At 37.7% G+C, this 16,837-nt stretch overlaps 1 long non-coding RNA gene across 1 annotated transcript; it reads right to left on the bottom strand.

Moving 5' to 3' along the window:
- Positions 1–14,120: 14,120 nt before the first annotated feature.
- LOC131253074 (uncharacterized) lies at positions 14,121–15,071 on the bottom strand. Its single transcript, XR_009174828.1, has 3 exons — positions 15,002–15,071; positions 14,545–14,613; positions 14,121–14,176 (listed from the first exon to the last, which is right to left on the bottom strand). It is a non-coding gene; the product is annotated as an uncharacterized LOC131253074 (long non-coding RNA).
- Positions 15,072–16,837: the final 1,766 nt, after the last annotated feature.

Here is a 16,837-nt window from a genome sequence, read left to right on the forward strand (position 1 = left end):
CAGGTGGGCCACACACGACCATTGGTTTAGATATGATAGTTGGATTATTTAGATTGGACAATTCAGTTGCTCCACTATAATTATGATTATTATAAATATGTTTGGGGCGGGATGCTTGAACCATGATCCTATATACAGTTATTAAGCCAAATATGAAAATATATGGTGTGGAGACTCTAGAAGAGAGAAGTGTAATGAGTTAGCTTACCTGATACTCTTTCCTATAAATACATGTCTTGATTCTCTCATTAACACATAAGAGAAAACCCTAGTCACATGGAGAGCTTCTACTAAGGGTATAAGGTGCAGAAGACCAAGCATCCCAAGGTACAGAAGACCTAGCATCCCTTAGCTACGACGCCGCATTCGAAATGTCTTCCTAATCAGGTACACCTTTAAAATTATAATTTTGAATATTCATTATTGATGCATATACCATCCGTCAATTTCACAATAAAAAATAATAGATGTTCATTTAGTTATGTGAAAAATTCTAATTATTAAAATATTAAATAATTTCTTATTCAAGTCTTCACGACAACTCAACTTAGCTAAACATTCGATGAGCATATATTCAAGTTTTTTGACTTTGGTTTAGAGACCAACTCGGCCTAACAACCCAATCCAGTTGACTTGACCTAGTTACAAGTTGAGTCACTGAGTGTCAGTACCAAAACTTGCACTATGGATGGATACGTTAAACATTAATAAGGCATAGAAGGCCATACATTAATTAGCTAAATTACAAAGATGGTCGGGACCATTTGATCAATCACGCACGTACATTTTTGTTGTTATTAAGTAGTTCTCAAGAGCTTTATTTATAACTAGGATAATCATGCTGGTTTCTTTTTTGGAACGTAGACAATGGAATTGGTAGACATCTCACCCATCCAGCAAGGTTTTCCCACCATGGAAATATGATGCCCTAAAAATCAGATTAATCTAATGTAGACATTTTTTTAGATGGTTATTTATTATTTTTTATAGCGTGCCCCACCTATTAATTTTGTACCTGACTTTTGGGTGTTTCATTTTCACGTAGGAATACCTTGCTTGACGGGTGATGGAGGGCCTACATGGACAGGGATTAGCTACTGACACGTTGAGTAGCTAGATTCCCTACTGATGTGACGTCACCAAGTTATGTGGGCTCCACCATAAAGTGTGTTTTGTATCCACACCGTCCATCCATTGGAAGAGATCATATTAGGACATGAATCAAAGAATGAATCAGATCCAAAGCTCTGAGTGCACCCCACCACAGAAAACAGTGGGGAGAGTGACGCCCACCATTAAAAACTTATAAGTGCCACAAAAGTTTTAGATCAAGCTGATATTTGTATTTTCCCTTCTTTCATGTCTGCATTAACACGTGAATAGGTCGGATCTCAAATACACGTTACGGTGGACCTTAGGAAGGTTTCAACAGTGGACTGTTTTTGGTAGTGGGGTCCACTCCAGGTTTAGATCTGCCTCATCCTTTGGATCATGCTCTAAAATGATCTCTCCAAATGGATGGATGGTATGGATACAACACATACACCATGGAGGGGCCCACAAAACTTGGTGACGTCACTTCAGCAGCGAGTCTCCCTACTCCACCTGTCAGTAGCTAATCTGCGTCTGCCTTACATCCCAATCAATTGAATATGCAATTAGTGGTGTGTGAAAATTACCATTTATTAAAATCCAAATAAATTCTTTTCCTAAAAGTCTTCGGGTCAATTCAACCCTGTTACACATTGAGTGGGACTAATTTCAAGTCTCTATGGCCTATAGAAGAGCTGGGCCCAAAACCAAGCTGAGTCCAGTTGACTTGACCTAGTTTCAAGTTGAGTACACCAATACATCAAATTGCTAAAGCACAAAGATGATCCAGACCATTGGCCATACATCAAATTGCTAAAGCACAAAGATGATCCTGACCACTTGATCAATTGCGTTCATTTTGTTGTTGTCATTTATTTCTGAGGAGCTTTCTTTATAACTAGGATAATTATATTGGTTTCATTTTTGGAATGTGGATCATTCAATAGGTAGGACTTAATCTGAAGGGATGCGATAAAGGAATAGATGGAGAGATCGTTGAGTAGATAAGAAACACCCCCATAAACTTTGGTGGTCCTTCGGGTCGCTCTGGTCACCAACCGCGTGGAACAGAACACGTAAATGACTTTTCCGTCAACTGGCACAAACAAGGGACGCGGATTGCTTACTGATGTAGCGAGCAATGACTTGCTGCTGGACGGTACAATATGTGGACCCCATTATGATGAGCATAAGCCCAAAAATGTGGCCGATCCAAATGACAGGTTGATGTAGAGCGGGTCGCGGACAGTTTCATGGCCAAGATGGATTAATATAATATTTGTGTTTTCTCTTCATCCATATCTTTGTGACCTTGGATGCAAATAAATATTATAATGGACCCTAGGTAGGAAGTTTTTAGTAGTTGGTGTTCAATCACCACTGTTTTCCTGTGGTGTCATCCGCATAAGATTTGAATGTGTTTATTTATTAGTTTTTTTTTTTTTTTTAATCATGTCCTAAAATAATGATACAAGATGCATGGACAGATAAAACATATACATCATGGTGGAAAGCACAGAGCACCGTCCATTAGCAAGATGAGGTATGGCTTGTGACCCAACACCAGCTAGCTGGCTGGTGTCAAGGCTCTGTGGCCCTGCCATGATGTATTTGTTTTATTCATACCACCTTCTTCTTCTTCATTGTTTTATTTTTTTTTTTAATTTTTTTTTTAAAGCTCATTTTAAGGCGTAAGGTTAAAAACAAGGTAGATCCAAATCTCAGATGGACCACACCATAAGAAACAGTGGAAATTGAACTTGTATCACTGAAGACGTTTTGGAGGCTAAGGAAGTTTTGGATCAAGCTGATATTTTTTGTTTTATATTTATTCTGGTCTGTGTGATCTTATGGGCAGATTGGATGGCAAAGAAGCATTATAATTCTTAATAATAAATATTCAATCAACCATTTGCCTGCAGTGTGGTTCTCCTTAGATTTGAATTTGCCTTATTTCCTTACCTCGTCTCATAGTATGAGAGGCAAAATGGATTGACAGCAATTTCTAGCCAAACCGCGTCCGTAGGTAAGCCATCAGCGTCGGTACGGAATTCCTGTTCATACCTAATTTTGTTGTGGGCCTCTCATCACGACCACTTGCCATGATAATGAATAGCGTTTATGACGGATACCGACTTTCTACACTAGTATACGGGTGTAGGTACGTGGCACATGCAGAAGAGCCCCGTTGAGCCTGGCAGTCCTCGAGATCCAGAACGGTACGATTGATGAAAAGAGTATGGAAGTTTTATAGGCCCATCATGACGTATTTATTACATCCACACTGTCTAACCATTTCAGCCATGTGCTAAAAAATGAGTTATATCCAAACCTCAAGCAGACTACATAATGAGTCATATCCAACCCTCAAGTAGACTACGTCACAAATATCCGTGGAGACAATAATTTCCACCCTTAAAGCATTCATAGATCCCATCCTAATATTTTTTCTCTATCCAATCTATTCATAAGGTCACACAAACACAGATAAAAAGAAAAAACAAATATCAAATTGATCCAAAACTTATGAGACCCCAAATAATGTTTTAATGGTATAGGTTCAATCTCCCAATACTTTTTGCAATGTGGTCCATTTGATATTTGGATCCATCTTAAGGGAAGAAGATGGTGTTAATGCTAGGGTAGCCGCCACACAAGAAAAGTCAAGGCAATAGAGTTGAAGAAAGTAGAAATGGTCGAACTCAATGATATCATTGAAATAGTTTGTGATATTTGCGCAACGTACATTTGATGCTGGATTATCCCATAATTCATATGTTCCAAGAGCTGTTACATTGGCAATCTAATGTCATGAATAGTTATCAACAACCTTTCAGTGCTTCAATTTCAAACACATATAATTCTAGTTGGTGGAACCTCGCAAATCTCAATTGGAGGAATGGACCAATGGCTAATACTGACAAGAATCCTAAAGGGTCTCTTCTTTCAATTCGTATTCTGTTTTTAACGCCAAAGAAGACCCAAGAGGATCCAATTCAAAAGTTCATAAATTGTCAAGAGCAATTCAATCAAAACACCATGTAAATATTACAAGACATCATAAAATCCTTCGATTAAAGCCCTAATCTCAACTGCTCTCCTCCTCTGAATCCATCTCACTTGTGATTGGGAGGTAAGAAGTGAATCAACTTAAGTTTTTCTAAGATGAATTGCATGAATCTGACCTAATTCTTTTAAATTTGATGTAGGACTCGTATTTTTTTTTCCAAAACCCTAACCCTATGAGCTCAAAAATAAAATAAAATAATTTCTTAAGGTGTGAACCATTATTTCTAAGTTGTCATTTATCAACCCTTAAGGGCGTGTTTGTTTTTTCAAAGAGTTGGTAAATGCATTTTCCCTGAGCATTTATTACTTGCTCAGGGAAATGCAGTGAATGTCAAAAGTCATCATCTGGATTTCACGCGTTTGATAAAATGCTTAAGTGATTATGTTGTTAAATTTAGGCTTCACATAAAATTTCTTTATGATTTTCTAATGAATTGTTAGCCCTTAGTGATGTTTAGAATTGTTTACGATGTTGTGTCAGTCGGTAAATAGCTCGAACCAAAGGGTATCCTAAGTTACGTCAGCTACCCTAGGCTTGTTCGATCGAACCAGGTTGAATACGGATGAACAACAGTAACTGAAGTACACGGGATGCTTGCACCTAATGCCGGTTGCACTGATGTTCTATTAGGTCAATTAAATTAGTCTAGCGGCCGATTGATCATATATGTTTACCATGTATGACAACCAAATTACATTTAGGATTCCATGTTCCCATGGACAAGACTATTCATAACCATTAATGCGTTACGATCCCACTAAGACTTATGAGAAGGACATGGTGGTATGGGACACTGTGTCTGACCTATTGTCCTATAATGGGGTGATGAGTATCTCCGTAGTAACCAGTGAACACTGGTGGAGGTGATAGATTGTTGTTCGAATGACCCCCATCAAATATCCGACCGATGGTTCCGTACTAGAGTACCATTCAAACGACCATTGCATGAATAGAATTGGGTGACGAGCCATTTCCTTTATTTGGATTCAGTTTTTATGTGATAAGTCTGCACCTCTGAACTAAGTGATCATAATCGATGTTTAGGTGATGATCCATCTCGAGTTGATACTCATACCTTTAGGTATCATGTCGTACCTTTGGAATTGTTGATTTATGAGATATAACAGGTGATACCTAAATTTGGATTGATGGACACTAGTGAAGAGCCGCTACATGTAGCAATGAGCCATGTGATCCAGATAAGGACTCATGATATAACGTTGGTATTCTAGCTTCGCCAGCTTGCTGTTTTAACTGGAAATAGTAATAACTTGACTAATTATAAATAAAATCATGACAATATTGTTGGATTGTGCTATGGGCCAACTATTACACATATTATCATGAAAATTATTGTTGGGTTATGCTGAGGGACAACCATTGCACCTAACATCACATCATACATTAAACAACTAACTTAAGAATTCTTTATTTTGTATGTTATCATTACCTACACCAATTGAGTCAATAACATATGTAACTTAGAACTAATGAAATTACTAAGTTAGCTACTCACTCCCACCTGGGATGGTATTTTAAAACACTAACCAAGTAATATAATTAGAAGTGTACACGAGTTGAACTGAGTCGAGCTTGGCACAACTCGATTCGGCTCGGCCACTTGCTGACCCCAGCTCGAACTCGGCTCGGCTCAGTCCTTGAGCCTGACTAGCCTACTCAGCTCGGTTCGATTAGCAGCTCGGGCCAATTCAAGCCAAGTTCGAGCCAAGATCTAACCGAGTTCACATGTACAGCATTTTCACAAACATATGGTCTGCGCCTTCAAAATCTCACTATGTATAAAACAGCAACAATGGTTTTACAGGTATTTTATCAAACACCTTGTAAGCAACATAAAAATCAAGGAAAAAATGGTATTTGTTTCATATACGTACCTTCCTTACCACCAATCACACTTCATTAAGTCATTTCATCAAACACTTGGTGAGCAACAACAATATCAAAGTAACTGAGTCACTGAACTGAATCGATCCAAGTTCGATTCGAGTTGGGTTTGATCCAAGTCAAGTCGAGCTCGGGCAAGCTCGAACTCGGTTCAAAAATTTTTCGAGGTAAAAAAATAAGCTCGACTCGGCTCAAACTCAGTTTTGAACTGAGTCGAATCGAGCTTTTTTAAGTCGAGTTGAGCGAGTTACCACGCTAACTCTGCTCGTGTACAGCCCTAAATACAATTGATGCAAGTACTATCGAGATCTTGGACGAGTAGGCTTAAATTGGCTTGTACTGCCGCCATTATGTTTTAGAGGATTGGGATAAAACTGAAAACTTTACACTTTAATCATTTTGGGTATGTATATTATGGGTTATATAATCCTCACTTGGGTAAACATTACTCTTGAAATTGTACATTTTGAATATTAGCCATCTATTTCTAGGCTTAATTATCTCTTCTTAACTTTTGATAATGTTGATTTAAAATTACTTTGATTGGTGAACGTTAACCGTACTGGGTGAGCACATGAGAACTCACCCTCATGCATTTTTGCTAGGTTCACACTTGAAAACTCAAGATTGGAGTCTCTGTACTCAAGTGGCAATTTACGGGGCATGACAGTTATGGCTAAGGACAGTTGGTGTGGTGCCAATTGATGCTGACATGCTGAGATGCTCTAGTAATTTGAACCGTCAATCATATTCTCACAGCCATAAAGAATCTATAGTCCAATAATTATGCTTCAACAATGATCCTCACCTATAATTTTTTTAATTAAATGTGAGCCATTGATAATCTTCACATTTGAATGTTTTTATATTCATCAAAACATATCAACATTTGTTTCTGTGCCTTTGTATGCATAATATCTACAATAGTTCCAACCATCATAAGATCTCAGCATGTGAACCCTAGTTCAACGCCACATGGTGGCCATCCTGACTCATGAGTACTAAGGCAGAGTTAACATATGTTTGTGTAGGGGTGCTATCAGGTGTGTTGGGTCTAGTTGATGGTTAACTTGCACCCTACCCCATCCTAACCATCAACTTAACCCGACCTAAATTCCAACCTGAACCCAAGTCCTTTATACCTGACACAACCTGTTGTGTAAGATGCCTTGCATTCTGCCTTTTGGTTGCAGGGGCAGTTTGGTTAATCGGAGAATCTTTGGGTTGACCGAACCTCGCTACGATGTTTCTGGTCGACCGATGAGTCTCTGTTGAAAGCTTGGTCGGTGCAACCTATGATTTACATCATTTTTTTCTAAGTAAGGAGTATTTAAGCCTAATTTTGAATTAGAGTTTAATACGGATGCATGTTTTCTCTATAGGGGCAAGGGTTTTGCTAAGGGAGAGTGTTCATACACTTGTAAGAGCTTGGGTAGGGATTTTCTCCATGGATCTGGGGTTTCCTAAGGTTGCACATTGCAAGGGGAGATCGGGGATTCTTGTGATCAAAGAAGGTGAGTGGTGTACGCTAAGGTTTTAATTATATTTGAGATCTCTATTGCTTTGTGCTGTGATTTTTTTCCTATAAGGGTTTTTGACATTAAATACCATGTGTTTGTAGTTATTTACTTTTGATTTAGTTATTTTGCATTATTATATTGTTCCATCTTCTTTTATTGTGCTTCTACAAAGTGCATGGATTGATGTTGGTGTTAGACCCGAATTTCTAATACCTAAGCTTTAATCCAGGTTTGTTGTGATTCGGGTTTACATCATTGTGGTGTGATATACAGCCGGGTTAATATCAACACAACCAAACTACCTGATCATAATACATGAGTGTTCCGAACTAACGTAGGGAGGGACGTGATGAGGTCAATCATCATCATCCTCAAGGAATATTCACTTCAAATCCACGAAGCTCTCTGGACTCCTCACATAGCTTCCCTAAATCCACGAGGGATAAAAGTAGAAATAATTTCTAATAAATTCAAAATAACTTGATTGATGATATAAAAAAAATGAAATGACAACTCTTTAAATAAGGAACTCAAACCTAGGATGGATTTTTAGACTTAGACTCAAACTCAAACACCTAAAACGTGACTTACTAACTTACTATTTATAGATGACCTATATTCCTATTAGACTTCATGGTTTTTGGCTAAAAATAGTAAGCGTCTAATTTGGTAGAATCACATTATTCTCCTAACTTTTCTAAGCCCTTTTCATGTTGGGCACGACTTCTACAACTCAAAAGATCAAAAGTTATACTCGAATTAGAACTTATTATTTATAATAAAAACAAAAATATATGGGACTTTTAATCATCAATTTATGGAATCTTACAAATTAGGCATGGTAACCCAACATAGCCAAGTTGGTTGGCTTAAGTAGGTTCTCCTACCCCAAAATCATATATAATATGTCGAAAAACTCATCTTGGTTTGCAAGATATGACCATTTTAAGGTTTTGACAGTCATGATCATTTCCCCATTTGATCAGGCCTTTTCCAAGTTAGTTGGCTTAAGTAGGTTCTCCTACCCCAAAATCATATACAATATGTCGAAAAACTCATCTTGGTTTGCAAGATACGACCGTTTTAAGGTTTTGACGGTCATGATCATTTCCCCCTCTAATCAGGCCTTCTCTTGTCCATCTTTTCCATGAAAGTGTCCGCAATCCACTCTACATCATGAACCAATCCTAGCCTGACCAAATTTGCTCAGCCCAAACCCAATCAAAGGACGTTGACGGTCTAACCCAAGCTTGGGTTGCATCCTTAGTTTTGCATCTCTTTACTTTAGCTTGGGAGAATGTAAACACGGTACAACGATCATTTTGGGCTTAATGGGAGGCCAAAGACTGATCAGCCCAAATGAGCACCTATGCATGGAAGAAGCCATTTTACATGGAAGAAGCCACAATTAAGCAGTCAACTCATTTATTATAAAATTTAGAGAGAGAGAGAGAGAGAGAGTGAGAGAGAGTGTGTGTAATGACCCTAAATTTTAGTGCACTTGAAACTAAAATAAATAGTTAAATTTTTTATTTTTAATTAAGAATAGAAACCAAGTCAATAGTTGAGTAGGTAAAAACACTCTTGGTTGAGAGAGAGGTCGAGGGATCAATTATTGACACTGTGATTCTTGATTGTGGGTGATGTTGGGGTATCGATTCCTGAAGTAATAATAGTAACTTTTTGTCAATAGCTTTCATCTTTCCGATCTATGCAGTGGATGGTGTGGGACAGATCAGATCAGATCCCTACTACATATGCTTATTTTGGAATAGATCTAAATTATTATCCAGAGAGTATGGGTGGATCTGACCGTTTGATGGGCCATAAAGATGAAAGGTCAGGATCATACATATTATATTTTAAATAAGTTTCTTTTAACATAAATGGTCTAAAATTAAGCGATCTATTTACCTATTCTTAATATGAGATTTTTTTTTTTTTTTTTAATATCAATGGATGACTCAGATCTGCCCTTATATGATCATTGGATCATTTAAAATAAGAAAAATAAGGAAACTTAAAAAGATAAAATTTTTAGTTTTTCTAAACTTTAATATTTTAAATTTTGTAAGTTAAATTAGTGATAATTCTTGATCATTTAAAAATAACAGGACGATTAGAGCGCTTGGTTGATCAAGCGGATCCCACATGATAAGATAACTAACTATAAGCATATAATCTAAGAGAATTCAGAATCTAATGGTTGAATTCTCTGTGTGGGCTGTTCGAATTAAGAATTTATTAACCAAAGGTGAATTGATCAAAAGGTTAGAAAGATACGAATAGGGAACTAATTGAGATATGTAATTAGGTAATTGCTAACCGATTGATCTCGAGGTAACATATCGGAATCCACATCACCAAATTTCAGGTGAGTGATCCCAACATGTTTCATCTCCATTGTGATTAAATTAATCATTTGATTGTTTTCATTTATTGTAATTTCTTGTGTTGAATACTTTATTTACTTAAAATTAAGATTACATATACTGCTATATATGTGGCAATTGCTAACATGATGCATAAATCATTTTCATACATACATATCATGCATCGCATAACTGCGCTGAACACCTGAGAGCACTCCCTAGATGACTTGTAAGTACTTGCAGTATCGGGTGACCTGTAGGTCATAACATTTTTAAAATTTATGCCTGTAATGAAGCGAGGGATTAATTCACTTACTTTGGTTTTATCTGGTTGTTGATGATGGTATGGATCCACTAAAAGTATTATATGCCAAGTTCCTAGAAAGGTGAGGGATAAAAATATCCATAAAATTATCTAAGAATTTTTATCAAAAGTATATTTACAAATCAAACACCCGGCCATATGGAAAGGGTATGAAGGACCTAAATAGAAAAGAAGTAAAGTACGCAATGGAAGAATATAATAATTATAGTAATACAATCAAATTTGCAAGTTCAAGGCTTGACTATAATAATCAATACCTAAAGACAAATTTGCTACACTTTTTCTGATTATTCTAGCAAGTGCAATGGAAGGAAAATGACAAATTATCTTCAAGATATAATCAACTCATGCATCCAAAAAATCAACACGAAGATTTACACTTCTAAGTGTTGAACGGATCTCCTAAATTGCATATTAATATACTACAAAAGAATAATCTCAAGAGAATAAGAATGAGATGATAGAAAAGAGAGAATCAGACAATCGTGGCTTAATTTGGGAATGCATATCTATTCCTTCTAGACTATAATGTCCACGATTTATATAAGATTTAAGGACATGGTATTTTTCTAGTAATGAATGATTGTTTGCCTCTTCAAGACACCAGTACACCCATTCACAGAAACATACATTCTACCATAAAAGGACATGGCATTTTCCTTATGGCAGATTCTTTTGTCTCTTTTAGAGAAATGTAGTTACTTAACAATATAAAAATGTTGCCACATGTGACCTAAATCTAAGTCAACACAACTACCGCCACATGTATGACACGTAACACAATGCCTTAGGCGTTAGTGGGTGAGATCTCTGCCTCGACCTTGATTTACTCTTAATTACATCGTGATTGGGTCAAATGGGTCTGGACCAAGTGCCAAAAAATTAGACTCATCAGACTCCTTGCATGTAAAGTGTGCCTAATAAAGCACGCCCCACGAGTGCAAATGCGGACATTGCTTAGCATAGTCTTTATGGAGATTTGAACCTTAGTTCCAGTGGAGAAAACCCTCCTCTTACCACTCATCCAATTAATATTTTTAAAAAGGTTTTCATATATCTTAAATATATTTACTTTTTAAAAATACTTTTTATTTTCGAAATTTATTTTTGTAACAGGCCCCATACATGAACCTATGGTTGACATCCCTTTGCCATTATTCCCTGCATTGTGGCCCACTAAGTTGTGGATCATTTTGACTTTTTTTTTTTTTTTTGGCGCTAGGGCCTAGAATGGAGGATAGAACCCAACGAGCTGAGTGAATTTTACGTTTGCAACATGGCAAGCCGACAAATCAAGATGTTTTACTTGCTGCATCTAACAAGCGTTGTGGAGGACTCTGTCCATGTAAAGACTTGTTTATCCAATTGAAAATAATAATAATAAATTTTTTTTTTTTAAAAAGTGGATTGGCAAATGTGTAATTTCTATACTCCTAATTGGGGAAATTTTCAAAGGATTTTCATGTAGAATTCATCAAGAATTAAGATTTTGCTAACAATGCCTTGACCCTTCTAATGTAGTGACCTTCATTATTTTTCTCTAAAAAAAAAGTTGTGAGACTTTAGGTATTGTGGGGCCCACAGGGTGTTTCTTCCAGCCCCTTTATCAGGTCCATCCCACAATACTGATCATGAGAATAAAAAATAAATAAATTAGGCTGATTCAACTATTGGTTGGGTTGTTAGAAATGTAAGAGTTTCTTGTACACAACGGAGGCTAGAAGAAAACGATAACGAAACAATCAGATCTATCAGGTTTAAGGCTCGACTTGAATAGTTAATTTCTCAAGACAGATTTGCTCTCATTTTTCTGAAAATTTCAGCTAGTGTAAACGAAAGAAATCTACAAATTGTCTTCAGAATACAATGAACTCTCAATCCGATTTTCAACACGAAAATTTGCACATTTAAGTGTTGAACAAATCTCCAGTTTTGACACCGATATGCCTTAAGACGTTCAGAAAAAAACTCGGCTAAAGATTAGATCGAGAGTAATTGCACAGAAGATGATATAATCTCAAGGATTAAGAGTGTGTTCTTCTGGATTATAGTATTCAGAATTTATATTAATTGAAAGGTTATGGATTTCTTCCTGAAGAGGTGCTAAAGTGCCTCTTCAAGAAATCTATACCCATTCACAGCAAATAATTGCCTTTTTATGAAAGGACATGACTCTTTGTCCTATGGTAGTTATTTCTATACCCATTCAGATAGGAGCAGTTATCCAACAGGAAAAACTATATCCACATAAGTGACACATGACGTAAGTGTCACATATACAATCATGTCACAATTACTCTCAATCAACAAAAAAGGTAATAAAACATCAGGGTAGATATCCTATTTCAATTCCAGTTGTACCATGGCCCAAAAAGTGTGAACTGTGTGCCAAAAAGACTAAAACTCTTCCAAGCAGCCCACGCCACGCACGCGTGCGCGGACAGTGCGAAGATTTGAACCCTGGTTGCATAAGCAAAAACCCTTTTTCTTACTGACTGACTATCCACACTTTTTATGGAAAGTTTAAATAATTAATATATTTATTTACTTTTTAAAAATAACTTTTATTTTTGAAATTTATTTTTTATTCTAAAAAACACAACATGGGCCACACTTGAAAACCCCTCAACTTCATGTGTGACCTTCCGGATGGTTAGCTCAGTCTGATTATTACTTCATATGGTTGTCATGTTGAGATGCATTTTTTGGAAAGGTTGGATATTATAAACACACCATTTGAACCCCAAAATGCTCTTTTGAACCATTATTTTTAGAAATATATTTACACAAGTGCATCTTATTTATTTAATCACCAAAAGTATTTTGGAAATTTTACTACAAAGTGCCTTAGAAATGAGGCCAAATAATACCTCTACTAACCGAAATGCTCAATAAGTGCCTTTTGAACTATGAAATTATCATAATTCTTACTATATACTCTTTTTTTTTTAAGTGGATTGTATGGTTCATATGATATTTGTAAGACATCCAACCTTCCAATAAGCTTAATTTTCTATGATATTAAAAAGATTTAGAAATTTGGTTGACTAAATCATAAGGTGAGTCACACCATAAAAAATAATATACACTACTCAAAGAACAACAAAATGCAAGTGCAACCCACTCGGTGATACATCTGATTACCATGGTTGGGTACATATGTTTGATAAATTAGATGTTATACCCGTATCATGGGGCTCCAAAATTTTCTAACTTCATTCATTTTAAAGAAAATAATATATTAGGATACTTTGGTAACTTTACTCCTCAAAAGGTTCTACTCGGGTATTTTAATTCATAGGGAGTTCTTCTGTAAATTTAGTATTTAAGAAGGAAATTTTCCAGTAGACATTCCAAGTATCTTTCCTCTCCAAGAATAAATAAATAAATAAACCTAGAATGATGTAGAGTCTTAGGCCCTGTTTGGTAGATTCCTAAAATGAGTTCATCTCATTTTAGTTAATAATAGTTCAGTATTAGAGATCTTGATCCCAAATATGTATTTATTGTTAAAATGAACTCATTATGTGATCTCTGAAAATGAGATCAACTCTTTTTTAGGAGTCTACCGAAGAGGGCCTTATTTCTCGAATGACTAAAAATCATGAATTTAGGGGATATTTCAGGGAAAGCCTGTAAAAAGTGACCCAACACCCTTTTCATTTTTGCAAACACCCAAATTTATTTATTTTTTTCTTGTTTTTCCTTTTCTTTTTTAAATTCCCAAAAATGGGAAACGAGTCTATTTATGTCAATTTAATGGGTGTAGAGATCAATTCTTCTCAAGTAGGGAGGGATTGTCGTTTATCAAGCAACTCACAGCTGTTTTAGGTTGAGAAGTGTTCCAAGAAAATAGGGTATTTCTCCGTTAATGCTGTTGTTGTGCATGTCTCTGCCAACCATCAGAAAAGAAAATACGATTAGAGAGATCTATCAGGGTTTTTGGGCTGTTGCCTGATATGAGTCAGGCATGAGCCTTGGTTTCGGTTTTAAAGGCAGACTAATAAACAGGCCGCACCAAGGCCTATGTTTTTAAAAAGATTATACTAAAGCCAATCGCACCCAGCTGTGATTTGAATGGGGACTTGGGTTTGAATTAAAAGGCCCAGTTAACAACGGCCCAGGTCCATGTCAGATTTTTAGGACCAGTTAGTAATTGGGTAAGGATCAAACTGGGCTTGAGCCAGCCCAAACCAAACTATGGACAGCCCAAGAGATCAAAACAACAAAATCACAAGCTGTGCAACAATTTTTACTCACATGGTCTGAAGGGCATCCAGGGCTCTAATATCTGGAAAGGGTCCATCAAGCTGAAGCCCATTCAGGTACCTGAAATCATGAAAAATTAGATGGTTGTTATGCATGATCCTTTCCCAATAGATAAACGGCTCGAAATAAAGAAAATTTGGATGGTGAATCAGACCCGTCTGCCTAATGACTTCCGCCGTAGATGGCCCATGGTTCAAAATCCACACCAATGAGAGAATCCTCACCATCCCTTTTCTCTCACCTTCTCCTATTGACTTGCAACGAACCAACTCTTTTAGTATCCTACTGTCCTTTTTTAAGACTACCAATCCAATATTAGGAGAAACAGTTTTCTCCTCCTCCTTTTTTTAAAAAAAACCATGGGCCATCCTTTGTAGGGTCGCCTAGTTGTACGGTTCAGATCCAAAGTTCAACCTGCCACGTGGACGCTTAAAGCGGAAGAATTTACAGTGCTGTAATTCTGGGTACTGGATTAGAGCTGCAAGCTACCCACTCCCAATTGAATGTGTCTGGAAGACGAGGGTCCCCCCTCCATTCCTGTAGCTTTTCAAACCGTTGTTGTAGAGAACTCAATGCTTGCACCGATACAACCAAATCAAGAAAGAAAGAAAAATTACAAAAAATTCCCTTTTTTTGTAACCCTGGTACAGCTCTTTAGAGCCATAAATGGGTCTGGAAATCAGTCTAGGACCAATCAGCGGCACTATTCTCTCCAGCGGCAGGGTGGTTGGGCGATGTCTGTTGCGGCTGGAGACGACTCTCCACCCTAAGGATGTATCGATCAGCATATGTCCTGTAACACATGGCCTAAATCGGAGCAGTATCCCGAGGCGCCCATGTGCGAATTGGCACAAGACCGCATGAATTGATTACACGTGCGGATAAATTACCGATAAATAAATCCAGATTAAGCCACTAATGTGATGTAATCCAACTACATTCGGGCCGAGCATGGGCCGTACGGCCAGTCGGTCCAATAGTACTTGGTGGCTGCCTGTACGAGCCGTGCACCGCTCGAGGTAGGACAAAATTCCTAAACTTGGGGAGGTCAGGGGCCTCACTGGGCTTGTGGTCCATCGTGGACGTCAGGCTCAGATGATGGCCAGAAATGGACAAATCATGCCGTCCAGTCGGCACTTGTGAACCGCGAATCACCCCACTCAAAACTAAATGGCTGAAATTTTGAATCAATTAGCCCCGTTACTTGAGTCCGTAAATACGGGTATTTCAGCCGTCGGATCTCTTCTAAATTTACACCGAATGCTAGAAATATTTTCCTTCACTGTCCCACAAAATCTGACCCTTGATTGAGGATCAGTGACTGTTGATCGCAAATCGAGTTATTGGGACCAAATCCCACATCCGTTTGCGGTCAAACTTTACTCAACCCTTCATCAGACCATGGGGCACTTGTTCCACGAATCAGATGGGCTAAGGAGCCATCAGGGCAGCCCCAACGGCTGAAATGGACCCCACAAGGCCGTTGGAGGCATTTAATGAAGCACAAGGCCGAATGGTGTAAATTTCAGGGTATTTAATATTCAACCTCCCTTACTCCCACAAAATCCAACAGTTGAGAGAGAGAGAGAGAGAGAGAGAGAGAGAGAGAGAGAGAGAGAGAGAGAGGAGTGGGGTAGTGTTGGTGGTGCTTGGAGATTAAAATTCCGCACACCTATGCCCTCCATTTGTCGGGAACTCCAACCCGATCGAAGTAGGAGCAAACCCTGTTCAATCCAAGGTAAGAATTGGGCTCCAATCCATCCCTTTCTAGTCTCTCACAACATGCATGCATAGGGTTGGGCATCGAGCCGAGTTGAGTCGAGGTGAGCCAAGCTCGGCTTGGCTTGTCCATGCTATACTCAAGTTCAAGCTCGAGCTCGAGCTTGGCCTCGAGCTCAACATTGAAGCTTGGCTTATTTGTCAAAGCTGTCAAGTCGAGTTTGAGTCGAGCTAGTGGTTCAAGTCAAGTCGAGTTTACCTCGAGTCGAGCTCTAGCTTGTTGGGTGAGAGAGTAATGGATTCTGTTCTTAATCCTCCTCCATTAATTTAGAAGATAAGCTAAATAAAAAAATTTTAAAGAGGCATTTTACATGACGCTCCACCAAGCGAAATTCATTTTTGGTTTGGCCCTGCAACCGAAACAGGGTGTAGTCCATCTTTCAGCAGTCCAGAAAATCCATCTGTGTGCGCCCTATGATAGAAGAACTATGGGCCACAAGCATCCTCAATTGTATGTTCTGAATTACCCATCATCAAGGTCATACTTTCCAATGGATAGGATTTT

This window comes from Magnolia sinica, chromosome 8, assembly GCF_029962835.1.
Source record: "Magnolia sinica isolate HGM2019 chromosome 8, MsV1, whole genome shotgun sequence".
Classification (NCBI taxonomy): Eukaryota; Viridiplantae; Streptophyta; class Magnoliopsida; order Magnoliales; family Magnoliaceae; genus Magnolia; species Magnolia sinica.